General features: G+C 42.0%; 1 protein-coding gene across 7 annotated transcripts in view; it reads left to right on the top strand.

Moving 5' to 3' along the window:
• clcn3 (chloride channel 3) overlaps positions 1-20798 on the top strand; it is a 156133-nt gene that overhangs the window by 55132 nt on the left and 80203 nt on the right. The window contains exon 1 of one of the 7 annotated variants that reach the window (XM_080189479.1): positions 2079-2240. The exons of the other annotated variants lie outside the window; for them this stretch is intronic. The gene's annotated coding sequence lies outside the window, so the exon portion shown is untranslated. Of the gene's footprint in view, positions 1-2078; positions 2241-20798 lie in introns of those variants that run through there. 7 annotated transcript variants of the gene reach the window in all.

The following is a 20798-nucleotide window of genomic DNA, read 5'->3' as shown; positions in this document are numbered from 1 at the left end:
TTTGTCAGCCGTGAGATTGGCACATGCACAGTGGTGCTGCAATGCCGGACTCCTGTTTGCTGGCCAGTCCCACGATCCGCGCATTGCCAGCTCTCCAAGCCCCTCTCGTGGGCCGATCAGTGGCCCTCTGACCATTCCTAGGCCAGCCTCAAATCTCTCCAGCCCCCGCATCATTCCAACAGTTATCACCTCCCTGCTGTGCCAACCCCCTCCCCCCCACAAAGCAGGCTAAAACCACCCCCTCACTCCCAGTCTGCCCCAATTGCTGGCCTCCCTCCTTCCTGACCCCAGAATAGCAGCAGGACCCCCACCCCCACCAATCACCCTACCAGGTCCTTCCCCCATAGGCCACCACTTGCACTGCTTCATGCCCCCCTGGATGTTGTCACTTTGCCCCTTAGGCAGTGCCAAGGGGCAAAGGCTGACACTACTAGGGTGCCAATACCCGGGGGCACTCCCCTGTCACCCGACCCTCTTGGGGTCAGGTTGCCAGTTCCCTGAAACTGTGGAGCTACTGTAATCCCTGCTGGAGTGAACCACTCTGGCGGGGCAGGAGATACTAAGGAGCCAGAGATTCCAGTCCCAGGCCCTCTAATCTAATTTAAATGGGATTCAAATAACTATTTAAATAACTTGCATGCCTCCCTGCTGACTTCCCCACAGAGCTGACACCGCTGGAAATCCCATGCTGGGAGATGCTATTGGGACAGGAACGCATGCACGAACCCCATGAATCGGCTGACGTGAGAATCTCCCAGCCCGGATGGGAGAATCGTGGCCATAAGATCCTGAGGGGGCTTGACGTGGTAGATCGTGAGATGTTTTCACAAGTGGAGAGTCTTGAACAAGGGGACAGAGCTGCAAGATTAAGGGCTGGTCACTTAAAACTGAGGTGTGTCAAAATTTCCTCTTGCAGAAGGTGGTGAATCTCTGGAATTCACTGTCCTAGGGGCTGGAGGAGACTAGATCATTGTATGTATTTAAAGTGGAGGTGGATAAATATTTGATACATCCAAGAATAGAAAAATATGGGGAGTTGGCACAGAAAGGAAGTGGAAGGCAGCATAATTTGCCATTTGTACAAGGCACTGGTAAGGCCGCAACTGGAGTACTGTGTGCAGTTTTGGTCCCCTTATTTGTGAAAGGATATATTGGCCTTGGAGGGAGTACAGAGAAGGTTCACCAGGCTGATACCAGAGATGAGGGGGTTAGCTTATGAGGAGAGATTGAATAGACTGGGCCTGTACTCGTTAGAGTTTAGAAGGCTGAGGGGGGATCTTACAGAGACTTACAAGATAATGAAGGGGCTAGATAGGGTAGAGGTAGAGAGATTCTTTCCACTTAGAAAGGAAAACAGAACTAGAGGGCACAGCCTATAAATAAGGGGCGGGGCAGTTTAGAATGGAGTTGAGGAGGAACTTCTTCACACAAAGGGTGGTGAATCTCTGGAATTCTCTGCCCATTGAAGTGGTGGAGGCTACCTCGCTGAATATATTTAAGTCATGGGTGGATAGATTTCTGATAGACAAGGGAATTAAGGGTTATGGGGAGAAAGTGGAACTGACCTGATTGAATGGCGGGGCAGGCTTGAAGGGCTAGATGGCCTAATCTCTGGAATTCTCTGCCCATTGAAGTGGTGGAGGCTACCTCGCTGAATATATTTAAGTCATGGGTGGATAGATTTCTGATAGACAAGGGAATTAAGGGTTATGGGGAGAAAGTGGAACTGACCTGATTGAATGGCGGGGCAGGCTTGAAGGGCTAGATGGCCTACTCCTGCTCCTATTTCTTATGTTCTTATGCCATGCTTGTATTGAATGGCAGGGCAGGCTTGAAGAACCACTTGGCCTACTTCTGCTTCTATTTCTTGAATTGTGTTCTTGTGTTCTATTATCTCTTTGAGTGGACCATTTCACCTGTTTATTCTTCTCTGCACGATATTAAATCATAGTTCTATATTTTAACTCAATGGCTGATTTGATATGATTTAAATGTTCTTTTGTGTACTCCCTCCAATGCCAGAGTTTTCTACTTTTGGTATCCTGTCCCAGAACAATACTCAGGGTGGGCGTGCTGTTTGTGTGTTTTAAACTGCTACTGTCTGATGATGTTCAGCAAACTACAAAACAACATACAGATGTATTCGAGAGAGAGAAAGAAGAGTCATTAATATTGGTGCCTCGAGTAAAATTGATCAGCTATGAAGAAAGATTAGAGTTTCAAGCTCTTCGGAAAAGAAGGTGAGCTTTCAATCACCAACACAAATGCAGTGAGAGTTTGTTGCGTTGTTTGAAGCTAGCTGTCAGATGAAACACTACATTAAGGCACTAACCTCTAATTAGGTAGGCACAAATGATTCCCTAACACTCATAGAAATCCCCGTTCTTTTTCATTTCAGATTCCTAGCCAAAATTCCATTCACCAATATCTATAAAATTGGTCGTTCATCTTATTAACTGTTCATGAGTAATTTGGCTGCCACATGTGATGATGCCGCCACATTGAAGTCTTAAACATGGGTTCTCGGCCTTCACGGCAATCACCGCCAATGTCCATGGCTTATCTTAGATCATTGCCCCTCGATCATTCAGCTGTTACTGACTGCTGATTGGCAGCTTTCACAGCCAACACCAGAGCAGTCAAATGACCTGCCTGATGTCTCATGTCTTTATCGCAAGCCAGCAACTTACTTTCAAAGCTCAACAATAAAACTAAACAACCTCACAATATTTTAATACTTTTAAGTTTTTAGATCCAACAATAAAGTATTATTTTAGAATCATAGTGCAGAAGGAGGCCATTTGACCCATTGAGTCTGCACCAACCACAATCCTTCCCAGGGCCTATCCCTATAACCCCATGCACTTACCATAGCAAATCCCCCAACACTAAGGACAATTTAGCATGGCCAGTCCAGTTAACCTGCGTGTCTTTGGAATGTGGGGGGAGACCAGAACATCTGGAGGAAACCCACGCAAGCATGGGGAGAATGTGCAACTCCGCACAGACAGTGACCCAAGCTGGGAATTGAACCTGGGTCCCTGGGGCTGTGAGGTAGCAGTGCTAACTACTATGCCACTGTGTTGCCTTTTATGACTGGATGCTTGATTTATTATCATTCTCTTCCAATGTTGCTGATCTCACACACACCCCTGTGCTTCTGAAAGCCGACTGTTCTGTTTGAATAATCAGTGCACAAAGGGATGACAGTTTTGGCAGACAGATGGCTCCTGGCTTTTGGAGACTGTAAGGGCTCTCCTCTAAATACTGCTTGCTCTGCAGCACAGAAAGTGTTGATTCCATTTACTACAACCTACTTGAGCAAAGTTGGATTTTCAGCAGTAACATTAATGAGTAAGCACTGAGTCAGATTTTTTATTTATGGGATGTTGGTGCCGCTGGTTGGGCCAGCACTTTTTGGCCATCCTTAATTGCTCTTCATTTCAGGGCAGTTAAGAGCCAAACACATTGATTTGAATCTGGAGTCACGCATGTAGGCCAGACCAGGTAAAGATGGCAGATTTCCTTCCCCAAAGGACATTAGTGAACCAGATGAGTTTTTACGACAATAGACAATGATTAGACTTTTAATTCCAGATTTTTATTGAATTCAAATTTCAACATCTGCCATAGTGGGGTTCGAACTCGGGTCCCCGAACATAATCCTGGGTTTCTAGAGTACTGCTCTCTGGATTACAATGTACAGAAAAACTCAAGATCTCCATGAAATTTTTATAAAGTGGGACAGGGACTTCAGATGCAAAAGGGTTAAAAAAAAACCTGGCCTTAAATATATGAAGTGAAATGTGAATGTAACCACTTCTTTCAGTTTTTACTTTGGAGGAAGTACGACGGTTACCTTTTATCTTTCTGTTATCGTGTGCCTTCCTCACCCAGCAGGAAGATGCTACGCAGCATTACCACACTCACTGCAACTTGGGTCAGGAAAGAAATGAAGTGTAGAGAATGGAACTTGGAACCTCCTGCCATTGTATTACCCGGTGCCACCCTAGCTACTGCTTTTATTCATAAAGCCATCAAAAATGATGAAAATTAAGAGCTTAAAACATTTTTCCAGCAACCTTTTCGAGTGTTGAATCACCTATATTTTGTTCCTTGCATGGCAGCAAATTTTATTGTAGCATTGCTTCATGTCAAGTAGAATTGTTTCAGTTCGAAGACCAGAGAAAGCTGATGGCTTCCAACAATCAATTAATTATGAGTCAGGTAATAGATCTTTCAAGAAGTGCATTTATGTAGATAATTGAAACGACCAGTGCTAACTTACCCTCTGAATTATTTATAACTCAATTGTAGTAAACTGGATTTGAAGTTTTTTTTCTGGGGCAGCTCATAAAGAAATGCTGGTATGTGAACAGAAAAATCTGCCTTATAAATAGAGCAATTTATTTTACTTGTCTATCTTGAGGTTCATTAAGGGGACTGGTAGTGGTGCTGGCAATAAATGTTTCTCTTCTTTCACCTTCAGAGCTCTGAATGGCATTTGATTTGATTTATTATTCTCACATGTATTAGTATACAGTATAAAGTATTGTATTTAGAGTATAAAGTATTTAGGGTTTTGAAGGACATATTGCACTGAGATTAAAGTTAATTGTGTAAAAATTACTTTTCTGACATGCATTTTATGAAATGTTTCTGAACTGTGATCAAGGGCTTTTTCAACAAAATAAATTGAGGTCAATTTTGATGTGTATGGAGATTTCTGTGCCCTGTGAAATCAGTTCAGAGTCCAGTATGGTGAATTGCGTGATTTTTAGGTGGTTTTCATTTGTGTTCTACATCAGGCTCAAGTTTGCACCCAAGGTGCTAGCAGGATACTTCCAGGCTGGTAGCATCTTGGGTGCAAGCTCCTTGATGAACTAACTGGCTCCTTTCAGTAAGAATTCATTTTAGCAATACTTAATTACTTTTTTGCCCTCACGGTTTTCTTCCTCTCTCTCAAGATGTTATTTTGGCCTAGTAATTGTGCCACCACATTGTTCCTATTAGCAAATTCATAGGACCAAGAGTCGGCCATTTGGAACCTCGACCTGATCATCTACCTCAAAGCCATCTTCAATATCCCCATATCTTTGTGCACACCGACTGAACCTTCATGGCTGTCTGGAGAGGGAATTCTAAATATTTACCACCCTCTGACTGAAAAAATTCCTTCTCACTTCATTTCTAAATGGCCTGCCCTTATTCTGACATTGCTCTAGGTTCAAATTGCTGTAACTAAGGAAACATCCTTCCTGCAAATACCTTATTGAACCATGTAAAAAGCTTGTACACTTCAATGAGGTCACTTCTCATTCTTCTAGACTCAAAAGAATGCAGACCCGATTTCCTCGATCGCTCCTCATAGGCCAGTCCTGCCATCGCGGGGATTGGTGTGGTGATCCTTTGTTGAGCTCCCTCTATGGCCAGTGTATCCTCTTTTCGGTAAGGAAAGATGAACTGTGCACAGTATTCCAGGTGTGGTTTCAGCAAAGCTCTATACAATTTCAGCAAGACTTGCTGACTCCTGTACTCCAATCTCTTGGAGTAAAGGTTACAATTCCGTTTGCATTCCTAATTGCTTATTGCACATGCATGTTAGCTTTCAGTAACTTATGATCAAGAACACCCAAATCCTTTTGGACAACAGTGCTTCTTGATATCCTGCCATTTAAGAAATATTCTTTGTTTTTGTTTTTCCTACAGAATTAGGTAACTTCGCACCTATTCACATTGTACTCCACCTGTCATGTTCTTGCCCATTCATTTAGCCCATCTAAATCTTCTGGAAGCCTCTTGCCATCCACCTCACAATTCACATTCCCACCAAGTTTTGTGTCATCAGAATTTACTTTTGGTCCCTTCATCTAATCATTGACATTGGTTGTGAATGGCTGTGGCCCAAGCACCTTGTGGTACCCCACTAGTCAACCTGAGAATGTTCCTTTTATAACAGAGAGAAAGGTGATGGCCAGAATTTTACCGGCACGCCCGCCCCAATTCCGGGGGGGGCGAGGATTGGAGAATGGCATTCTCCATTGGCTTCAGGCGGGATTGTACGAACTTCGGGTGGACCTGCTGGTAGAAATTGTGCCCAATGTTTCAAGTTCATATGAGCGTTCAGAGCTGAAGAGGAATCATATGGACTCGCCATGTTAACTCCATTTTTACTCTCCACAGATGCTGCCAGACACGCTGAGCTTCTCCAGTATTTTCTGTTTTTGTCTTAGGTTCCCACGTCTGCTGTACTTTGCTCTTATTTTAATTACCATTTTATTCCTACTGAAGGTTTTCTGTCCACTAACCAGTCCTCAATCCATATCAGCATATTACCCAATCCCATGTGCCCTAATTTTGCTTACTAATGTGTGACCTCATCGAAAGCTTCTGAAAATCCAAATACACCACATACACTGGTTTTCCCTTATATAATTTGCTAGTAAGATCCTCAAAAAATGTGAGCACGTTTGTCAAACATGATTTCCCTTTCATAGATCCATGTTGATTCTGACTAATTCTACCATTATTTTCCAAGTGCCCAGTTATCATCTCCTTTAGAATAGATTCTAACATTTTCCCTTCTGATGTCAGGCTAACACATTTGTGATTCCTTGTTTTCTCTCCCTCTTCTCCCACCTCAAGTGGGGTTGCATCTGCCATCTTCCAATCTGCAGGCACTGCCCCAGAATCAATAGAATTTTGAAAGATGACCACAAATGCATCCACTATCTCTGTAGCCACCTCTTTGAACACTAGGTTGTAAACATCAGTCCAATTAATTTCTCTGGCATTGCTTCTTTTACGAATACTAATTTCTTCCAGGACCTCAATCTTGCTAGTCTCTTGAGTCTCCGGTATTTCAGAGGCTATCTTATGTCTCCCCCCTGTGAAGACAGACACAAAACAGTTATTTTGTTTCCCTGTCATTTCCTTATTCCCCATTATAAATTCTTCTGTCTCTGTTGGTACTGGGCCCACATTTGTCTTTACTAACTTTCCTTTTTACATACCCATAGAAGCTTTTACAGTCTGTTTTCATGTTCCTCACCAGTTTACGTATTCCATTTTCTTTCACATTCTTTATCAATTACTCAGTTCTCCTTTGCTGAATTCTAAAATGCTTCCAATACTCCTTCTAATAAGCCTCCTCCTTCAATCTAATAGCATCTTTAACTTCTCTGGTTAGCCATGGTTGAATCACTTTCTTGTTGGCATTGTGTGCCTTAGAGGAATATAAGTAGTCTCACAACACCAGGTTAAAACCCAACAGGTTTATTTGGTAGCACGAGCTTTCGGAATGCTGCTCCTTCATCAGGTGAGTGCCTTAATGAAGGAGCAGCGTTCTGAAAGGTTGTGCTATCAAATAAACCTGTTGGACTTTAACCTGGTATTGTGAGACTACTAACTGTGCCTATCCTGGTCCAATGCCGGCAATTCCACATTAAAGCAATGTAGTTTTGTTGCAAACCGTGCATTAACTATTTTAATACTAGCTATTTTCACCTATCGTTATAGCTTTTAATGTCATAACAGGAAGAGAGATTAGAGTGTTCTTTACACAGTGAGCTGTTATGATCAGAAATACGCTTCATGAAATAGTATTAGAAACAGATTCAGTAGTGATATTCAAATGGGTATTGGATGTCTACTTGGAGTTGAAAGTTTCCAGGGCAATAGGGAAAGCTCCAAAATCTTGTCCTTTCAGAATAGCTGTTTCAAAGAGCTGGCATTGTACTCATAGAAATCATAGAAATGCTACAGTGCAGAAAGAGGTCATTTGCCCATTGAGTCTGCACTGACCACAATCCCACCCAGGCCCTATCCCCATATCCCTACATATTTACCTGCTAATCCCTCTAGCCTACACAAGTTAGTACACTAACGGGCAATTTTTAGCATGGCCAATCAACCTAACCTGCACATCTTTGGACAGTGGGGGAAACCGGAGCACTCAGAGGAAATCCACGCAGGCACGAGGAGAATGTGCAAACTCCACACAGACAGTGACCCAAGCCAGGAATTGAACCCAGGTCCCTGGAGCTGTGAAGCAGCAGTGCTAACCATTGTGCTACCATACTGCCCGTAACTGTTCAGTACTATTGTATAAAGCAAACAACGTAGATGAAAAAGACGTGAAATAAAAATAAAAATTGCTGGAAAAACTCAGCTGCTCTGGCAGCGTCTGTGGCGAGAAAGAGCTAATGGGTGCAATTTTGCACCCATATTTTCCGCGAGTGCAAAAGGCGACATGGACACAAAATCTCGTGAGAATCGGAAAACAAGATTCTCGCTGGTGAGATCTCGTTTTTCGATTTTCCTCGCCTCTCGCTGGTGATTCTACTTCCAGGGCAGAAACTTCATTTAAATGCATTTGAATAAATTTGAATGCATTGAAATACATTTAAATATGTCATGGATGTGTCGGGGCAAGCCTTTGGGACGCCTCATGGAGTGGGATTGTGTATGTGTGTGCGTGTCTATCTGCGTGCATCTGTACATGTATGTGCGTGCCTATGTATGCGTGTGTTGTTGTGCCAGTGTGGCAGCAATGAATGCCACAGAATCGGATGAGAACACTAGGCTATGACGCTGGGGTCACATCAGGTGTCGTGCCCCAGCCAGCACTCTGGACGGAATCCTGCAGTCTTGTTTTGAGGGCAGTATGATGTTCCTTCCAATTGTAGGAAGAGTCATATTAAACATGAAACATGCACTCTGTTTCTCTCTCCATGGAGGCTGCCAGACCAACTAAAATGTTTCAACACTTAGTTTTTATTTATTCTTTGAACAGTTGCCCAACATTACAGCGTAACCATTTGAGTGCGAAACACTCATGAAAATGTTTGGATCTGTTGACTACTTATGAACAGACCGACTTGATCTTTGGCTGAGCTACTGATTGTGTAATCCCCATTGACACATTGCTACAACCAATTTTTAAAAACCTTTGCATGCGTGGCTAGATTAATTCCTACTTTCAGTGGTTTGCTTTGCAGCTATTTTGGAAAATTTTTAAGTTGTCACATGATTCAAATGCCTTGATAGAAAATTGTCCATTGGGTCAATTTATTCTGGTGGCACAATTGCTTGGTCAAGTGCTTTGCTACTACACCAATCCACTGCGAAAGCAGCGTTGTTTCTCAGTGCATCCAGTAAAGCAGGACTTGGACAGTGAATCGTGCAACACACAGCAATTAGAAATTGCTGCATGCTTTATGAACAATGCCAAATTTCTTGCCTTTAGAAATATGTCCATGCCCATATTAGTAACAAGTACCGCTCCTTGAGACAGTGTGCACCCATGAAGATGCTGTCATAAACTCGGTTAGATAGGTGGTTCAGGGAGAGCGGAATGAAGAGATTTTGAGATGTCATGGGCACGTGAAAATCAGGCTATTGCTCAGACTGATTTGGTTGCAAAGCTTGTTCCATTTGGTAATTTCTATCTAACTTGCTGTTTTGCAACCTATCCATGAATTAAAATAAATTATTTTGCATGTTCAATAATGGGTGAACTGTATAATGAGCTTGGGTCTTGGTCTCTTGTGGTGAAGCAATTTGGGTCGCCACAATGGGCGTGCCAGCATGTTGATTTGAAGGAGTAATCCACAATGTAATTATTATCCATTACTTGTCTGGAAAGTATGTATTCATATCTGTTTAAATAATTAAGCTAATTACAGAGTTATTTCTAACCAGACTGGTGGATGTCATTTTTTTTGGAGTACTTTGGCACAGAAAAATGTGATTTGTTTATTTTAGTCATCTCTCCTCGCGCTGTTTACTGGCAGGAAAGACCCATTTGTGGTGGCGGCAATACAGTGATATAGTCAGGAGGGAATGGCCATGGCATGTCGACTCTGAACCCCATGAATTCTCACGCCATCAGGCTACATGAAGGCAAAGAAACCTTGTTCTGATTACAACGTATTATCTCCCCTCAGTTATTGATCAGTACTTCTCCATGTTGAATGCCACTTGGAAGAAGCACTAAGGGTAGGAAGGGCACAGTTTAGACTCTGGATGGGGGAACTTCAACATCCATCACCAAGAATGGCTTGGTAGCAGCATTGCTAATTGAGCTGGTCAAATTAAGATGGACATGACTGCAATTGCAGCAGATGGTGAGAGAACCAACACAAGGCAAAAAGCTCGTTGACCTAATCTTAACCAATTTATCTGCAACAGATGCATCTATCCATGACGTATTGGTAGGAGTGACCTGCACTATTCTTGTGGAGAAAAGGGAACACCCACTATCATATATTTGCACTACTAGCGTACTAAAATGTGAGAGGTTCTGAGCAGATGTAGCAGCTCAGAATTCTGCATCCATGAGGTGCTGCAGACCAATTTGCATTAAACTGCAATCGGTCCTCTCATGCGTTGGCCTAGTAAGCTTATTTGAGCTTCACTGGAACAGTGCAGTGAACAGAAAACAGAAGCGTCAGCATGTGCACAAGGTGGACATGCCACCAGAAGCTCAGAGACCTATTTGCGGACTTCACCTTTACATGGAACCTTTCTAAGCAAACATAGGAACTGTAACACTGTTATAAAGGGGAGGTTGATCCCCTCTCTGAGAACTAAACTACTCAAAAAGGAGTACCTTGCCACATAATCTGCTTAAAGTGTGTCAGAAGTAGTGTGATCTACTCTTCAGCAATTTTTCGTGGTTAAATCAAATTAACTACCTGAGACTCTGTATAATCAATAAATAACACTTTATTTATCTAACTAACAGTGAACAGCTTAACTAAAGTATTAACAAACTGAATTACATACAATTTGAATGGAATGCTGTTTAGATAAATACAATTCCCGCTTATTAACAAAAAAAATTAGAATTTTTAGTTTCTCTCTAAATTAAGCCAGATTTGTCGTCTTCTGTGTTACCTTCACTATCGTGATGAGGCTTTCTTTTAAAACATAAATGAGCTGTGGCAGAGAATAGTTGCTGGCTGTCCTTCTCTCTTGTTCTCTAAAGCTGAGAGCTATGGCAGGTGCTCTTCTTCAGTTTGTGTCACTGCTCCGTCTCTTATACCCCTAATGACATACTAGCATCCCCACAATAGGATTGGTTCTCAGGTTACCAAAACATCAAATTTAAATCTAATAGCCTCTGTTATCCAAGTGCCAAATTTAAATTGATTGGGCAAAATTCAAAAACAACTTGTCATGACAACACTACTGTTTTGGCCTTTGATACAATTTTTCAGTCTGTGTACTGCGTATACACCTCCATTTTTTTCAACTTTTTTTCTTTTAAGCACTAAGTACAGAAAAAGCACCACCTTTTAAGGGGACCACACACTGCTTTCCATTCTAGCATTTTACAATTTTTTATAATTTTTACAGACAGCAAATTCTAACATTCTACTCAACTTGCAGTCTTATCTCCTCTCTCCTAACTGTCCAAGGCCCCAAATATTCCTTTCGGGCGAAGTGGCAATTTGCGTTCACTTCTTTCAATCTAGAATCTTGGATCATATCGTAGAATCCCTACAGTGCAGAAGAAGGCCATTTGGCCCATTAACTCTGCACCAACTCTCTTACAGAGCATTTTACCCAGGCTTTATTCTGCCTGATCCCCATAATCCCACGCATTTGCCTCACTAATCTTCCTAACATCTTGGGACACCAAGGGGCAATTTACATGGATAATCCACCCAAACTGCACATCTTTGGACAATGGGAGGAAACAGGAGCACCCAGAGGAAATCCATGTTGTCACAGGAAAATGTACAAACCTCTCACAGTTACTCAAACTTGGAATCGAACTCGGGTCCCTGGCGCTATGAGGCAGCAGTGCTAACCACTGTGCCACCATGCTACCCACAATACTGTATTTGCTGCTCCATTCTGCCTGCAAACACTAACATTTATACCTGGAATAAGCATTTCTCCAGATGACCATCCCACCTTCATACATTCATCCCACCTTCATAGGTTGTAGTTTGCGCGTGCCACTGTGGTGTAGAGCCTAAATGTTGTGGGGTGGTTCACTCCACAAGGAAAATCAAGAGAAGTAGAGTCTTTGTGCACCATGTAAGGTGTGTTAATTCATGAAACAGGCTAGTACTCTGAACTGCTGGTGTCCACCTTCCTAAGCTGCCCTCATGTTGAGAATTGTGAGAAGCAGAGACGCAAGTGTAAACAAACGACTTGTTTCTGTGCTGGAAATTCAATGTAATTTATTTAATAGTTTTAGATACTTAATATGGAACTTAAAACCTAACCAGTGCTGCTTCTGCTGTCATATTCCTTGCCAATCTTCCACCAGATGTGAAGGGACAGCATAAAACAGTTTGTTCAGCATGCCAACTTTTCTGGAAAGCTGGATAGATAAAGCATCAAAAAGACTGATGGTTTCATAAATAAGGAATAAAGAAATAGTGTACATTTATATACATTTTTTATGCTGCAGTTCAAGTCGTGCTTAGTTTCTGGCATCCTGTCAAAGAAAGGACATGAAAACCAAAGAAGCAATAAACTTTGATTTAACTGGATAATGGCAAGAATGGAAAACTATCATAAATAGACATACTTGTGATACAACTGCTACAAAATGGATGAGACAGAGATAATGGGGCAGAGATGTTTAGGAAGGAATTTTGCCGCTTTGGGGTGTTGGCAGCTGAAGACACGTCTGCCAGAGCTGGAGAAAAAAAATCAGGGATGTGCAAGTGACCAGAATTGGAAGAATGCAGAAATCTTGGAGGCATTATTTCCATCAGAGTAAAGAGGGTGGGTGGGGGTTTAATATAGTTTATTTCAAGTATGAATGGTTTTGAGAAGAGAGAAAAGAGGGAGACTTTAGAGAATCAGTGATGAGGGGTCAGCAAGTTCATCTGGTCTAGAAATGAGGAAAAATCTTTGTTCAGATGGCTGACTGAGTAAAGAATGTGCTGCTGCAAGAAGTGGTGGAGATGCACCATTAAGGGGAAGCTGTGTAACTATGTGAAACATAGAGTTAGATTATACAACCATAAGAAGAGAAAAGGGCATAGGATTAGTTTTGGGTTAATGTAGCATGCAGCTGGCACAAACTCTGGGGTGAATGCCCTCTTCAATGCTGTAAACCTCTATGGTTCCATAGTCTACGAAATGGAAGTGTCATAAAGCAGAGTACTCCTTTTCTTCCTCTCCTGTTCTTGACTGGCCTCACTTATTATAACTCTCCTAGCTTTGCATTGAGATATCATTGAAAACAGGGTAAGTGCAATGGATGCAGCACAGCCCGGATTCCTGAGGGCTGCTACCATGGGTTATGGGTTGTCAATATGAACAGACATTTGATGATGCCTTGTCTTCACTAGAACTGACAAAGCTGAGGGGTAGTTTTAATAAAAGTCAAGATTAAGGAGGATTCTGATAGATAAATACTGTAGGGCTAGATGGGTTTTGTTTGTCTGAGATAATCAAGTAATTAAAAGCGAGGTTGGAAAAATGTATTTAATATGGAATGTGGTTAAAAAAGGGGGATAGCTGCCATTATTAAAATAGCCTTTTCATTGGAACGCAAATATCTTTTTCAAACTAGAGGGGTATTAACAGATCAGGGGAGCCAGTAGGAGAGTAAGATTAAACTAAGTGGTGCGTGTGACACAGAACATCTGTGCAGACCTGACTGGCTGAATGACCTGCTTCTGTATTCTTGCATATTATCTGTATGTATAATGCGTGACTGAACATGTACATCAGATTGGTCATATTTTGTTTCAAGAAGTGATTCATTTTAGTGGGAAGAATAAAGGGTACAATTCTAAAATGGGTGCAGCTAACCTGGAAGTATATTTGCATAAACCATTGAAAGTGGCAGTGTAGGATGAGAGAACAATTAAAAATCATACACACGGGATCCTGGACTTTATAATTAGGCTCATAGAGTCCATAAGCAAAAAAGTTATGACAACCTGTGTACCTGGTGGCACAGTGGTTAGCACAGTGCCAGGGACCCAGGTTCAATTCTCAGCTTGGCTCACTGTCTGTGAGGAGTTTGCACTTTCTCCTCTGGGTGCTCCGGTTTCTTCCCACAGTCTAAAAGACATTGGTTCGGTGCATTGACCTGAACAGGTGCTGTGTGTGGCAACTAGGGGAATTTCACAGTCACTTCATTGCAGTGTTAATGTAAGCCTTACCTGTGACTAGTAAATAAACTTAATATATAGTGGTACAACCTTGACTGGAATATTGCTTCTGGTTCTTGATTTGACTTATTATTGTCACATGTATTGAGATACAGTGAAAAGTATTGTTTCTTGCACCCTATTCAGACAAAACACACCATTCAGGGAAATCACAAGGGAGAAGGAAAGGAAAAGGTGCAGAATATAGTCATAGCTAGGGTGTAGAGAAAGATCGACCTAATATAAGGTAGGTCCATCCAAAAGTCTGATGGCAGCAGGGAAGAAGCTGTTCTTGAGTGGTATGTGATCTCAGACTTTTGTATCTTTTTCCTGATGGAAGAAGGTGGAATAGCGTATGCCTGGGATGCGTGCAGTCCTTGATTATGCTGGCAGGTTTTCCAAGGCAGAGGGAAGTGTAGATGGAGTTGATGGATGGGAGGCTCGTTTATTTGATGGACTGGGCTACGTTCACAATTCTTTGTAGTTTTTCACGGTCTTGGTCAGAGCCGGAACCATACCAAACTGTGATGCATCTGGAAAGTATGCTTTCTATGGTGCATCTGTAAAATTGGCGAGAGTTGTAGTGGACCTGCCAAGTTTCCTTAGCCTCCTGAGAAAATAGAGGTGTTGTTTGGCTTTATTAACTATAGCATCAGCTTGGAGGGACCAGGGTAGATTGTTGGTGAACTGGACACCTAGAATCTTCAAGCTCGCGATCATTTATACTTCATCACCGTTGATGTAGACAGGGGCATGTCCCCCAGTGTGCTCCCTGAAGTCAATGACTATTGCCTTCATTTTACTGACGTTGAGTGAGAGATTATTGTCGTTCTGGGCACCACGCATTAGGAAGAATGTGAAAGCATTAGATAAATTGTAAGATTGATGAGAATGATTCCCAGGATGAGAAACTTCAGTTATGTAGATAAATGGGAGATGCAGGGGATGTTCTCCTTGGAGAAGAGTTGGCTGGCAGGAGAATTGACAGAGAATTTCAAAATCAATGTTCAGTTTAAACAGTTTGCATTATTTATTTAACTGTTTTAATACAGCCAGACACATTTTTATCCAGTTTCATTTTTGTCACTTTTTTTTCTGCTGCTGCTTATCCCTTGCACTTGTTTGTCAATATCTTACCTGTCAGATATCTTGGATTTTGTTGTTGCACGAGAGCAGGGTGAAAACTGCACCCCCCATAATTCATTTTTCTGTTGAACATCTGGTCAAGGTCCAGCTGAAATTTCAAATCCCTGCTCTAGGCTCCAGATAGGATCTCGGTTCTCTGTAAGGGAAATTTCGGCAGGCTCTTTATTCTCAAAGGCTGTGCATTTGAAAAGCAGAGTCTTGAGCTTCAAAATAGTCCAGGAGAGATCAAAAACAGGACAAAGTATATACTATATGAATAACATTAACTTAGGAACTTATTCATATTTTTATTTCCATAAATGTTATTTCCAACCTTCTTCACCTGAGTAAAGGAGGAAAATGGTGGCTATATCCCATGTCAAGATGTCACTTAAACGATTGGTGAGTTTTGTGTTACTTATTGAATTGTAAATGATCTCTTGGGGGAAAAGGAGAGGATTTGTTCAGTTAAGGTTCCTCATTTGTACTTGTTGCTACTTTTGATTCACTCACATTTTGTCAGTTAGATTATCATTTAAGATTTTTATACTGTACTTCATTATATAGGCTTTGCTCTTCAAGCATCCGGCCTTTGATGCTTTGATATCATCTTTGCAAGCTAATGCAGTCGGGACCAGGGAGAGAAATTATGGGCCCTGGTGGTTCATATGTTCACACATGTTGCCACCACACTGGCACCCGAGACATGTCAGCCCATTCTGCCATCCACTCTTCCATGCTCCTCCCTTGGATCCTTCGTCCACTCCACAGCCACCATCCTCTTGACTTTCAACATGTTCTGTTGTGCGCATTTTTGGTCCTGTGAAATAGAATAGTGCAGCACAGCAGGAAATCATTCAGCCCATCATGTCTGCGTCAGCTCTTTCAAAGCGAAAACCAATTAGACCTACCATCACTTCCCTCCAACCACCCACCTGTCCCCTGTAATATTTACCCCAATTTCTTTTTGAGTACGAAGTTGAATCTGTACCAATCACAATATCAGGGAAGGAGTGCATTCCAAATTCTAACCACTTTTTGCATAAAGGTTTCTCTTTACATCAGCCCCACTTCTTTTACCAATTAACTTCAATGAAGTTAAATCTGGCCCATCTGATTATTGATCTGTCAGCTGTTGGAAACAGTTTCTATTTATTCTCTTTAAACCCATCATTATTTTATACACCTCCATCAATTCCTCACATGCTTCTTGGCTCTAAGCCTAGAATAGAATCTCAGATTTCAACAGAGGCCATTTGGTCCATTGAGACTGCACAGACTGTCTGCCAGGGTACCTCACCCAGGCCCTCACTTCAGCCCTATACCTGTACTATTTACCATGGCTAATCAATCTAACCTACATTGGGACACTAAGGGGCAATTGATCATGGCCAAACCACCTAGCCTGCACAGATTTGGACTGTGGGAGAAAACTGGAGCACTGAGAGGAAACCCACCCAGACATAGGGACAACGTGCAAACTCAACACGGTCACCCAAGACTGGAATTGAATCCAGGTTTCTGGAGCTGAGAGGTAGCAGTGCAAATCACTCTTATTAACGTAAGTCTTATTGAGAGCACAAAGGTGGCATGGGTCTTTTTTTCCACATTTAAATTTCACTTGCAAATAATTCGCATTGCGTCGGAGTCATGTGTGAATCATTGTTATTTGTTGGAACATAGAGAGCTAAATGTACTGGTACACCTTATGGTTGGCACATATTGAAGGTTAGAGACATTTCTTTTATTGTGGAAGAAACAATGTTTTTTTTTTCATTCACTTTCCATTGAATGTTCGTGTCCAGTGTTGTACTCGGCACTCTGGGACTGACTTGAATTTACAGGCTCAGCTAACCCTCCCTTCTACACTGATTTGTCTGAAATCACACTCAACAAGGATAAATAAAATGTTTGAGGTGAAGTTTCAAAGCCCTGTATGGATTGCCCTTCTTACCTTTGACTGACTGTTCCCACCATCCCCCACTACTGTCTTTTACTTCTCCATTGCCTCTGACCCTCTCTTGGAGCCCTCTTTTGCTTCATAAGTTGCCATTCTCCTGATCCCCTCCCCTGTGCTGTTGAGTTAAAAAAGGAAAGCCACTCACCTCTGACACAACTACATAAAGTCGACAAGTGCATGCCACCTTTAAACAAGCGTGGCTCCAGTGTGATGAGATTCTCGCGCACATTTGACTTTATCTCGGAAGTTGAACTTTATTATGAAAAGCTTTATGCCAATGAATATTCATGGCATGCAGATGTATCACACATACTAACCCACCGCAGGCCAGCATGTGTCTCAGTATTGTTATGAGAATCAGGAAGAGCAGCACGCACTTTGTGAGAACAAAGAACGGTATAGCACAGGAACAGGCCCTTTGACATACATAGGCTTGGTGGGCCACACTTATGTTCTGGCTTTTGTCTTGTCACAGTCCTATTGTTGTACATTAATCTACTGAGTTGTAATTAAGTTCTCCCAGCCGAGTTTCCTAACTAAAGCTATGGTGCTATTCTGTTGATTATCCTTACCTCAGAGTTGGCTTACTATTACATGTGATTAGTTTCAGAATTGGCTTTCTCAGCTAAATCATGTTTCTGCAAACTCTCCTGCAGCAGTAGCTCCAACCAAATCTCTGCTCGCTTGTTTCAGTTTTTGGTTCCCATTATTTCGCAAAGTCTGATTATTCTGGCTTTTTATCATTTTCTTCTATTTGAGGTTCATCTTTACTTTGTTTGATGCTGTGTACTTTACTTTTAACTGCCTTGCTATCTATTTTCACACTCTCATTTCCTTTTTCCACACCAGTTTTCTCTGTAGTTTTATCCCAGTGCTGTTTGTCTTCTGACTGGACCTCCACAATTTTCCACCAAAACCCTGAGCTTGGCCATATTATACAACAACTCCTGCTTCCTGAGACGCTATCATTTTCTTGCTTTAGTTTGTGAATTCAGCGGAATCTTGCAGTACAGAAGGAGGCCTTTTCTCTTCAGAAGTGTCAAAGAGGAATAAGAAATAGGAGCAGGAGTAGGCCACCTAGCCCTTCGAGCCTGCCCCGCCATTCAATAAGATCAGCCATGATCTTATTGAATGGTGGGGCAGGCTCGAAGGGCTAGATGGCCTACTCCTGCTCCTATTTCTTATGTTCTTAAATAAGAGGGTGAAAGAAAGGATATGCTGGCAGCTGGGAAATGGAGTGCATGGGAAAATGTGGCAGAAAATGGAGATGTGAGCACCGCTATGGAAGACTTTCTGGTATCCTTCAAAAATAAATTTTAATCCAGTCCTTTTGAGGTTACTTTAGTAGAATTTGGTCAGAGAGCAACATTGGCATGTTATCCCTCTGTCTGCTGCATTAAAAAAACGCAATTTAGTTTCTTACATACCATCGTTGCGGTGCACTGTTTCTTGCATAACATCATAGCTGTTGTGGTGATAGTGCACACACTACACTACTTCAAGAAACAGACCCATGACTGACCAGCCCTGGTTACCTTGAAATGGCAATGAAAATAGTAAAACAGTGACTGTGACTGTGACAGTGACAGTGCACTGTGGGGGGGCGCACGGTAGCACAATGGTTAGCACAGCTGCTTCACAGCACCAGGGACCCGGGTTCAATTCCCAACTTGGGTCCCTGTCTGTGTGGAGTTTGCACATTCTCCCTTTGTCTGTGTGGGCTTCAGCCGGGTGCTCTGGTTTCCTCCCACATTCTAAAAGACGTGCTGGTTGACCCGAACAGGCGCCAGAGTGTGGCGACGAGTCGAATTTCTCAGTAACTTCATTGCAGTGTTAATCTAAGCCTTACTTGTGACTAATAAATAAACTTAAAAACTTCCGAAAACTAATAAAAAGAATAGGATGTCAACTTTGTTCACAGAAGTTGTGTTGAAGCCAATATTGGTTTAATCATTCACAGTTTAGTACACTGCAGCAAACCGTGAAATTGTTTCATAATTCAACGAGTAGTTTCCCAAAAGAGTAAAACCAAGAATATCGATGGTAGCTCATTCTTATCGAGCAATAAAAAACATGTTATTGCATTTGACGTGCTGCAATATTCAGTTCCTAATAGCTTCTATGTTCTTTGTACCATATTTCTCTTGCTCTGTTTGAGCAATTCAAATTCTCTAATGCTAATTACGTTTTCTTTGATCAGAATTTCTGCGCAACCTTCCTGTCTTCATTTGCTTGCATGGCCACCGCACAGTAAATATGAGAACATATACATTAAATTCACTTGCTCCATTTTGTAATTGTGGCAGTATTGTGGCTCATTCACTCCAGCGTCTGAATATTCGTGGCTCTCAAAAGTGTTAATTTTGGGAGTTTGGAGTTGGTTTGCTGTCACAAGTCTTGGGGAAATGGTTGGGCTTTCAATGCAGAGATAATCATTTTTTTAAAAACTTCCTTACAATGCCTTATCCAGATCCTTAAGGGCCCGGATTCAATTCTGGCCTCTGATGACTGTCTGGGTAGAATTTGCACGTTCTCCCCGTGCCTGCGTGCTCCGGTTTCCTCCCACACTCCAAAGATGTGTGGGCTAGATTGATTGGCCTTGATAAATTGCCCCTTAGTGTCAGGGGGATTAGTGGGGTAAATACGTGGAGTTACGGGGATAGGGTCTGGGTGGGATTGTTGTCGGTGCAGGCTCAATGGGTTTCCTTCTGTACTGTAGGGATTCTGTGATTCTATGTTTAACCAGCACTTTGATGACTTAGGTGTTACCTGCTACTTGTCAGTGCAAGCCTGGCTGTTATCCCAGGCCTGCTGCAGACTGGGATGGTCTGCTTTATCATCAAAACAATTGTGACTTAAGCTGAACACTGCAGAATTGCAAGCAAACAATTGGACCAATCAAATTGGCTAGATGATACTTTTGTGACAATTTCCTGGAACAAACATTGTGGAACCAACTGAGGCAAAAGCTATAAAAAGCTATTACACAGTGAGACTTGGTATCTTTATATGGTAAGCAGTGGCGGGGGAGCGGTAATAGGTTATCAGGGATTTATGGGATGCAGATTTGAGGTTACAATCAGATCAGCCTTGTATAATTAAATGGCAGAGCAGGTGCGATGGACCGAATGAACTACAATTGCTTGTTTGTATGTAGGCTAGGTTAACTATCATAGTAAAATTTAATCGTAAAATATCTGCTGGGGGAAAAAGTATTCATGTTACAATTGAATTCCACATTGAAAGTGGCATAATCCAGTCCCAAGCAGGAAACTGAAAGCCACTTGAGGGGAAAGCTAGCTAAAGTTAACTGTATAGTTAGACATGGCAATAAATGAACAACTGGAAACAGTTAATGAAAAGATTCAAATTTTTACCAAAAATATGTTCCATTAAAACACAAAAGCTCATCAGAAAACATTCATTTGTGATTTACTAAGGAAGTTAAGGATCGTGTTAGATTAAAAGAAGTGGCTGGTAACATGGCTTGGAATTCGAATAGGGCCAGCAACAAGCTGTCAAAAAGTTGATGAACAGGGAAAAACAGAAGTTCAGTTGGAATGTAAGCTGTGAGGAGGACA

The sequence above is a fragment of the Carcharhinus amblyrhynchos genome, chromosome 5, assembly GCF_965287045.1.
Source record: "Carcharhinus amblyrhynchos chromosome 5, sCarAmb.v2.hapA, whole genome shotgun sequence".
NCBI lineage: Eukaryota > Metazoa > Chordata > Chondrichthyes > Carcharhiniformes > Carcharhinidae > Carcharhinus > Carcharhinus amblyrhynchos.
This window is presented reverse-complemented; position numbering and strand designations above follow the sequence as displayed.